The sequence below is a fragment of the Notothenia rossii genome (assembly GCF_949606895.1).
Source record: "Notothenia rossii genome assembly, chromosome: 3".
NCBI lineage: Eukaryota > Metazoa > Chordata > Actinopteri > Perciformes > Nototheniidae > Notothenia > Notothenia rossii.
Window position 1 is genome coordinate 31,922,057 of NC_136901.1, and position 10,557 is coordinate 31,932,613.

A 10,557-nucleotide genomic window follows, 5' to 3' on the forward strand; every position below is an offset into this window, starting at 1 on the left:
ATTAAGAACTGCAGACTGGGATCGTAATTTTGCCAGAAAATATAACTACACAGGGCTGTAATACCATAGTATTGCTTTAGCTAACATAAATGCTTCTGAGTAACAACTAAACACAATGTTATACAGGTATGTAGACAACCTATCACTTAGTCAAATGAACTGAAAATGACACAGAACTCACAGCTAGAGAAGACTGTTAAATTACTGTTGCAAACGAGCAATTCTGAAAGTGCTTATAAACATAGCACAAAAAGTAAGGAAATTAGTGTCTTCTTGGTAATACATCTTATACTGTTCTATATCGTATAAGGCTTCGCCCTCTAAGGCTATCGCTAATGGGTAATCCCTCCTGCACGTGTGCAGCACTGACAGATTTAATCCACGCCCACCTATGACGTGGGCCCCACCTCCGGGCTCACTTCCGTATAAATAGGAAGTAGCCCTACTATCTACTCCCACTTTTCTTCAGCACTCCGTTGCAGAAGGATTGTCAGGCAAAAACAGTTCTGTTAAGAGCTACTTACCGTAACACAAGCATTCCTCCTAACAAGCTTCTGTTTTCCGGTAAAATGGAGACTGGACAGGAAAGTCAAGGCTGTGTCAGGGATTGCTTCGTATGCGGAACGGGCTACATTATGAGTTTTGACAGGCACTCACAGTGTGAGTCCTGCCTGGGATTAGAGCATGCGAACGCTGCTCTCAATCCCGGGGTGTCTTGCTCGCATTGTGCCCGTCTCCCGCTGGCCCTCAGACAGCAGAGAGCGGACGCTCTCGCTGCTGCGGCCGCCGAGGACGATTGGCACGTCCAGGAGGAGTACTCCGGGGACAAAGCCCTTGATTTCCTGGATCCGAGTGGAGGGCACGAGTCGGACGACTACGTCCCCTCCATTCAGGGATCACCGGGTGATTCCCCCATCATCTCTCCCCTCCGGACGGAGGAGACAGGTATGGGGCCCGGTGCAGGGCCGGTGTACGTCCCAGTGATCCCTATCTCCGGCACCACGGCGTTGCCATCGATCGGTGGGATCCTCCTAGAACTTCCGGAGATTATATCTAAGGCGGCCGCCTGGAGAAATCTCCCTGTTCCCCTAGCTCAGGAGAGCTCACCGCCGGATGATATGTCCGGGGTGTTCTCCCGGGTGCACAGGGTTAGGACTGACCCGATCTGGCCACGCTTCCCGGCCATAAGGAAGTACCAGGAGGGGGCAGCGAGGGACCCTGGAGCAATGAAAGCTCCGATAGGGACATACGTGCCCCTCACGAGAGTGGAGGGATTCACGGACGTGAATTTCCCGACCGTGCCTCCTCTGGAGCCGAACCTCACGGCATTCTTTGGGGCTAGGCAGGCCAACACGGTTTCCGGACGGCAACCCATGTTGGCTGCCGCCAAAGATCGGTTTGTCGCCCGACAGACTGACCGCATGCATCAGTGTGCGTTCCAGGCGTCGGCGGCGGCAAACAATATAGCGTTGCTGTCAAATTCCATGGTGGAAATGTCAGAGCAGTCTAAAACCATGTCCTCAGTGGAGGCTGAGGAGATAGGTAAGGCGGCTAGTACTGCACTTACCCTGTGCGCAGCAGTCGCAGTCTCGCAGGCGCGGATTGCGACATGGGCGACACAGGTTCAACGGTACCTCTGGCTACAGCAGGGGAATATACCGGAGGGTGCAGGAAAGGAGCTGCTGGAGGCGCCAGTCAGTCCGGACGGACTGTTTGGGCCACAGTTCCACACCATGGTGGAGTCTATGAAATCTGCCGCGGAGCAGGCAGAAGACATAAGGCGTCACGCTAGCTGGCTTCAGGACAAACGTCCTCAGCAACAGCAGCGACAGCAACGACAGCACCCGCAGCCCCCGCAACAGTCTCAGCGAGGGCAGCGCGGGCAACGGCGAGAACAGCAACGGCGTCAGAATCGCCCTTCGGCAGCTGCAGGGGCTCCGTCCCAGGTCTCCGCTCCTCCGCCACAGAGACAGGATCTGCAGGCGTCGAGTCGGAGGGGAAAAAGGAACCCCCGCTCCTGGTCTGCTCCTCCGAGGGAACCTCCGAGGAAACAGAACCGAAGATGATTCTTTGGGGGGGTTATGTGGGAAGAGAGAATTTTGAATAAAAACGATTCAAATCTCAACAGTGAGTTGTGCCTACACACAGTCGTATTAAGCCTAGCGCGGCTATTACGCACGAGGTGAATAGCACTGCACACACCTCCACGAGTTGGAGCATAAACCCGCCTCAGGGTCCTGTTGATGAGTCTTCTCCTAAACAGAGACAGGTTGAGAGCCGGTATGTGATGCAGCGTGTGGAGACCCCTTCAAAGCCCTTTAGGGCGGGGCCCCCCTTGGGTTGCTTCACGGGCAACGGCGGCAAGGGCTCTGGCATGGCTTGTCACCATGACTACCACAACACAACAAAAACAGGTACGCCCGCTCTCAGAGCGGTGCTCAGAGTGGAGGCGGCTATGTTTAATGGACGGATGGATGAGCAGGCTGATCAGCAGAGGGTACTCTCTGCAATTTGCCTTACCCCCCCCCCCCCCCCCGCAGTTCGAGGGGATTCAGGAAACGCTCCTGTCATCCCAAGAACAGTGTCTTGCGCTCCAGTCAGAGCTGCGGAAACTCCTGTTAAAGAAAGCAATTTCCAGGGTTCCTCAGGGGAAAGAAAATCGGGGGTTTTTCTCCCGTTATTTTCTTATCCCGAAAAAGACCGGGGGGATGAGACCCATCCTAGATCTGTCAGCATTCAACAGGGTGATAATGAAAAGACCGTTTCATATGCTGACAATCAAACAGGTAATGGAGTGTGTTCACCAGGGAGATTGGTGCACCTCCATAGACCTAAAGGATGCTTACTTCCACATAACCATCATCCCAAAACACAGGAAATTCCTGCGTTTTTCATTCCAGGGAATAGCGTACCAGTTCAATCGACTGCCGTTCGGATATTCTCTGGCTCCACGCACTTTTTCAAAGTGTGTAGAGACGGCGCTGGAGCCGCTACGCAGAAGAGGGATGAGAGTGTTATTTTATCTGGACGACCTGCTATTGCTGGCCCGCTCCAGAGAGGAAGCTGCTTTACAGACGGTACAACTTGTATCTCACCTGTCAAGCCTGGGTTTCTCAATTGGGAGAAGAGCTGTCCTCTTCCCTCCCAGGTTATCATATATCTGGGGGTGGAATTCAACTCAGCCCGCATGAGAGCACGACTCTCACAGCGGAGAGTGGAGGATCTGACAGCTCTCCTCGGGCGCGTCACACCCGGCAGGGTGGTGACAGCCCTCTCCGTGATGCAGCTGTTGGGCATGATGTCAGCTGGTCACGTGGTGATCCCCCTGGGTCTCCTTTACATGAGGAGACTTCAGAGATGGTTTATTCGCCTGCGCATCGACCCCGTGCATCAGAAGAGACGCATGGTGTACATTCCTCTGTCCGTAGGTTTAGATCTGACCTACTGGAAAAATCCCCACGTCCTGTCAGTGGGGGTTCCCCTCGGCAGAGTGACGTCACACACCTCGGTGTTCACAGACGCATCGCTCTCAGGGTGGGGAGGAACATGCATGTCGCAGGCAGTGGGGGGACAGTGGCCGCCTCACATGTCCCTTCATATAAACGCGCTGGAATTACTCGCCATATGGAAAGTAATCCGGCACTTCGCCCCGTTGCTGTGGAATCATCATGTGTTGATTCGAACGGACAACAAGGCAGCAGCAGCATACATAAATCGTCAGGGAGGTGTACGATCAGCGCAGCTGCTGGACACAGCCAGGAGGCTGTTGTGCTGGGCGCGCACACACGTACTCTCTGTCAGAGCAGTATATATTCCCGGCGAGCTGAACCGAGGGGCAGACCTCATGTCCAGAGGAGGTCCTCGACAAGGGGACTGGAGCCTCCACCCCGAGCTGGTCTCCCAGGTATGGAGCAGGTTCGGAAGAGCGGAGGTAGATCTGTTCGCTGCACGCGGGAACGCGCAATGTGCTCTCTGGTTCGCCCTGAGAAGGCAGGATCACCCCCCTCTGGGGGTGGACGCGTTCGCACACAGACCTTGGCCCAAGGTGTTATTGTACGCTTTCCCACCAGTCCCTCTGATCCCTCGGTTCCTGGACCGAGTGCAGGAGGAGCGGCTGATAGCGGTCTTAATAGCCCCGGAACGCACGGGAGCGTCCTGGTTCCCCTGCATACAGCGGATGCTGTCAGGGAGACCGTGGGAAATTCCGTGGCGGGGGGATGCTCTCTCCCAGGTGGAGGGAGCGATCCACAGTCACCCAATGTTAGGCCAACGTTTGTGGGCATGGCCCCTGAGCGGGAACACTTAGAGAGGCTTGGCCTCTCTCAAGATGTTGTGAGTACTATTCAGGGGTCTAGGGCCGCGTCCACCAGGGCGTCTTACACAGCCAAATGGACAGCGTTCCAGCGTTGGTGTGTAGGGAAAGGCTTGGACCCCGTTACGTGTCCCCTGCCTCACGTGCTGTCATTCCTCCAGCTGTTGCTGGACAGAAATTTGGCTTATAGCACGATAAAAACCTATGCCGCTGCCATTTCTTCATGCCACGTAGGTTTTGAGATCAGCACGGTGTTCAGTCACCCTCTGACAAAACGTTTTCTACGAGGAGTACAGAGACTCAGACCGGTGTCACGCGCTTTAGCGCCTCAATGGGATTTGGCTTTAGTGCTGCGCGCACTGGGTAAAGCTCCTTTTGAACCATTAGATCAGGTTCCCCTGAAGTTTTTGTCAGTCAAAGTAGCTCTGCTCTTAGCTCTGACATCAGCTAAAAGGGTGAGTGACTTGTCTGCTCTCTCGGTGGCTCCGTCGTGTCTCCAGATCCAAGGAGATGGCAGCTCAGCTGTATTACGCCCGAACCCGGCGTTTATGCCAAAGGTGATAACAAGCTCTTTTAGATCAAGAGTGATAACCTTGAAGGGCTTCTTTCCCCCTCCTCACATATCGGAGGAAGAAGCCACTTTTCATCTCCTCTGTCCCGTGCGCGCGCTGGCAGGCTATATTGCACGCACGGCTGCTTTACGCAAATCCCAGCGTCTGTTTGTACATTATAGAGAGCGCTCATTAGGGCAGCCTCTATCTACACAGCGCCTGTCACACTGGCTATGTGAGGCGGTGTCACAGGCGTATGTCTCCTCTGGGTTGGATCCCCCGGAGAACATTAAAGCGCACAGCACCAGGGGAGTTTCAACCTCTACGGCGTTGCACGGAGGAATGACAGTGGAAGACATTTGCACGGCTGCATCTTGGTCTTCACCCTGTTCTTTTATTCGTTTTTATTTGAGGGATGTCTCCCATTCCTCTCTGACACATTCAGTGCTGAATAGCCTGTCAGAATGAGTAATGTCGGGGTTTTTTAATTGCGTGCCCTCTCTCCTGCCTGTAGGCACTTAGAGAGCTGCCCTTTTTCCCCCTCTCTTGATCGTTTTATTTAAAGGAGACTCGGTCTCTATCTCTTATAAACGATAGGTAGCATAAGTAAGCCTACCCTCGTTCCCTTATGGAGAATATTCATTTTTTAAATGATATATTCCCTGGGAATGTGATGCTCCATTTTTACGCAGGACGAAATGGACATGGGTTATTAACTGAGTAGGTGTGTTTTGTGCTTCTGGTAACGGACGGAACCAGTGGGGCGTAGACTACATCCTGCTTCGCCCTTAACCCAATAGCGATAGCCTTAGAGGGCGAAGCCTTATACGATATAGAACTGGGGTTACGTAATGTAACCCAGCTTCTATGAGTATAGGCGCAGCCCTCTAAGGGTCGGGCCCCACTGGCTCCGCGAATAGCTGAAGAAAAGCTGTTTGTGTGGGAGTAGATAGTAGGGCCTACTTCCTATTTATACGGAAGTGAGCCCGGAGGTGGGGCCCACGTCATAGGTGGGCGTGGATTAAATCTGTCAGTGCTGCACACGTGCAGGAGGGATTACCCAATAGCGATAGCCTTAGAGGGCTGCGCCTATACTCATAGAAGCTGGGTTACATTACGTAACCCCAGTTGCAAAGCCTGTTTGTTTCCCTTTCAAAAGGTGGATGCCACATTTATGAGGGACATGCCTTTGTGGAATAAGCCGCAGAGCTGAGTATGTGGGTTGCGCCCATGAAAAATGTGTCAAACATGTGGTTCTTCCACACACAGCCACACTGAGGCTGCTGATGTTAATTGGATAAATTGACCAACATGTCTTGTTTCAGACTTAAATCATCCAATCCACTAACAACAGCGAACAAGAGTCAACAGCAAAACAAAAGCTGTTTGGCATATGCAGAGAAGATTTTGCACATTTTTCATTATTTTGTTTTCATTATTTAATTGTTTGTTCAACAGGGGGAGACAGATCAAACGTAACACATAATAATGTCCTAAGAGGGGACTGACATTACATTCATTAAATACACTGGAGAAAAAAACATTGACTATATAAGATTAGAATTTGTATGACTTAGGTGTAACTTTACTTTTAGTGATGCATAATCATGATAATAATAATACATTTTATTTCTATAGCGCTTTTCTTGAACCCAAAGACGCTTTACATTTGGGAGGGAGGGTAGACAAACAAAACAAAAACAAAAACAAAAAGAAACAAAGAAACAAAACAGAAAAACCGTCAGGAAGAAGTTGGTTGAGAGGGGGGGGGGGGGGGGGGGCTTATGGATACAGAGTTGAAGAGGTGGGTTTTGAGGCGGGACTGGAACAGGGTGAGGGACTCAGACTCACGGAGGTCTTGGGGGAGGGAGTTCCGGAGCTTCGGGCTGGCTGCCACAGAGAAGGCTCTATCCCCGATGCTCCGGAGTTTGGCCTTGGGGATGGAAAGCAAACCGACTGAGGTGGATCTGAGGGACCGGGGTGGTTGGTAGAGGATGAGGAGGTCAGTGAGGTAGGGGGGGGACCAGATGGTGGAGGGCTTTGTAACTGAGGACCAGGAGTTTGTAATGGATGCGGTGTGAAACGGGGAGCCAGTGGAGTTCTTTGAGGACCGGGGTGATGTGATACCATGATTTGGTGTGGGTGAGGAGTCTGGCGGCTGCGTTCTGGACACCCTGGAATCTATTGACGGATGTAGTGCTGATGCCGTAGAGGAGTGAGTTACAATAGTCAAGGCGGGAGGAGATGAAGGTGTAAATGAGTTCTCTCTCCATGTAATATTGTATCACCTGCACATTTTGCAACAGTGACACACACTGAACAGTCTGGTGGGTCATACAACACACTTATTCAGTGTTCTATAAATCGTATGACCCTTGCACGTAAACTTGAACGTGCTATATAAACAAAACTATTGTTATAGCTGTGCCGATACACCCTATCATTAACCTCGGTTAGATGTCAATCATCACATATTTAAATTATAATGGATGAATGTATTAACAATCTTTTTGTAATGTTGGTTACCAGACTCTTATTGTGTATATTACCGTAATAATACATATAATATAATAATTATACTTTCCAAGGATAGAAAGCCCTGATCCACCAACGGATTTATATGTATGCAAAAACTCTCTCCTGTCTTTCCATACCGGAAATATTTTATATTATGGAAAAAGGATTGGGGTAATAACATTGAAAAAAGTACATTTGAATGCAATTTACTCCACCAGCAAGGTATACAAGCTATTTCATATATCCAGGTCTGCTTTTAAATAAGGGTGGGCATTTTTGTATTTGTTCTAGACCACTTAAAGTGGTTGTCTTGTATTTGAAGGAGTAGACCATATACTAGGAAGCATCCATCCCTTTGAAAAATGTTTAAAGAGGTTATTTAAGTGTTAAGTGACTGACTGAGAATTTTTCAAACCGGTTTAGCAGTTCAATTGTCTTGGGCATCAATGTCGGGTAGATAATAAACTTCATAAGTCGTATGCGTGAGTCAGTGTAGCCAAGATGCTTGAGAGCATTCAAAGCCTCTTGTGTTGTTTCCAATAATAACATATCACAACAGTGTCAGACAATAGGCCAGCATCAGCCTTTGATTTGCGTCACATTTCTTCTGACAGAAATAACAGGGAGTAGTGCATAGTTTACTATGGTTCAGAGATCAGACCTTACATTAATCCTCCTGTTGTCTTCGGGTCAAATCTGACCGATTTACTACTTTCATCAATCATAACTTTTTTGTTTTACATTCGATTGCATTAAGGCTTTATGATATCCTTCACAGTAGACATTTGAACATATACATTTGCTGATCAACACTTTCATTGAATTTTGGATTATTTAGTCAACTTTGTAACACCTATGGTGTTTCCGGTCAAAAATGACCGCCATAAAGAAAAGGAATTAGTAACCATCCGGATCAGATAAAACCCATATACAAACACCCACAAACCCACACACACACATACTCTAGATGTGTCCCCCCCCCCTTATGTGCCCAATCCCCCATGTGAATCACACCTGGCACTCACAAACACACAGGGAACAATTTGACACATTTCACGCTCTTATGTGTCAGTATATATATATATATATATATATATATATATATATATACTGGCACATATATATATATAGTGTATTCTTTGTATATTTACTGCAGTTTTTCATGTATACCAGTAGTTTGATATTATATGTACAGTTTGAAAGGGTGTTAAATGAAATTTGGTGATGATAAAAAATGTTTTGTTAATGTAATAGCAGTTAAAACAGAACCGGTCAAACTTGACTGCGAACACCAAAGTAAGGGAGGGAAAACGAAGACAATAGGACGGTTGAATCCTATATTGCCTGTGTTGCTGCTATTCATCTAAATCTACACCACTGTTTTGAAAAGGTATCAGGAATGAAAGAAAAAGAAGATTTGCATCACAGCAATTGAGAAACTACCTGTGGTAATCTTTTTTTCATAAACAAAATACTCATCTGTACTTTTGAATACAAACACAATTTACGCAGATAAAAATAAGTTGGAATACTCGAATAATCAATGTTTAATTTTACAAAAGATTATTGAATAATGATTTTATATCTTTAACAACTAATGGTCATTTAGTAGTTTATCCCTGCATGGCTTGTTACCGGTGGTGAAAAGCAACAAAGGTAATTTGAACCACTAAATATTGCAGATTATTTTATTGTATTACATTTATTTGACAACATTACTGGTTACTTTTGCAGGTTCATATTATAAATACCTAATTAAATCAACTTAAATATTAAGATGTACTATCATGGATAGAGATTATTACCTCCGTTCATCTTCTACCGCTTATCCGAGTCGGGTCCCTGAGGTAGCCGTTCCAGTATTATCTCAACCTGCAAAATGAAATATAAACCAGTGACTACAACTTCAGCACTTAGTGACATTTGTAATATATGGTTTTGAGACATTATACAAAAATATGTCAAATATATGTCTTTCACATAAAGGTGATTATTGCACAGTTTCTAAGAAAAGTTTCAATATTATTTGAAAATATAAATATTTTTTGCAAATCATTTTCATCCCGTCTATATTTATTATTTTGTTATAGCATAATGTCATGCAAGTCGAACCTTGTTCAACATTCGCAGAGTTGGAATGCTTTAGCAACCTGTTCTGCAGGACAATGCTTTAGCAACCTGTTCTGCAGGACAAAAGAACAGGGTGCGCCTTATAATGCGACAACAATTGACGTTTGACATTCTTTTCATATATGTAACTGCAGCTTTCCAATCTATTAGAAAGCTGCAGCTAATTCAGAACGCTGCTGCTCGAGTCCTCACTAACACTAAGAAAGTGGATCACATCACTCCTGTTCTGAAGTCTTTACATTGGCTTCCTGTGTGTCAAATAATTGATTTCAAAATACTGCTGCTGATTTATAAATCATTGAATGGTTTAGGCCCAAAATATATTTTTGATCTCCTGCTAAATTATGAACCATCCAGATCTCTCAGGTCTTCAGGGACTGTTCAGCTTTCTGTCCCCAGAGTCAGAACTAAACATGGAGAAGCAGCGTTCAGTTATTATGCTCCAAATATCTGGAACAAACTCCCAGAAACCTGCAGGTCCGCTACAACTCTTACTACTTTTAAATCCAGGCTGAAGATCTTTCTTTTTGCCGCTGCTTTTAATTGATATATTCATATCTTACTTAAACTGCACTGTAACTTTTATTCATGTATTTTTTCTTTTAATGTTTCTTTTATTATCTTTGCTTTTTAATTACTGTTTTTAAATGCCATTTTCTGAATGTCTTTCATTTTTGTAAAGCACTTTGAATTGCCTTGTGTTGAAAGGAGCTATATACATAAGCTAGCCTTGCCTTGCCTTGCCTTACAAGATGGCCATTAAATAATAAATAATTTGATTATTCATTGATGCTTCACTAAATACTTATCTATACTATGATGTTTTCTTCTAAATCTTACTTTATTGTCATTACATTATATTTAGCTTGTTTTAGTGTCATTGCTTTACAGCATATATTTGAACATCCACATATTTTGCAATTTTGATGTGTTTAAAACTTTAAATCAAAAGGTTCCTGTCTTATTGGCCTTGTGTGCTTGATGTGTTTTCCAGTTTTAATATTTTGTATTTGTCATGCATATTCATTGCTCTGAAAATCTTTTAAA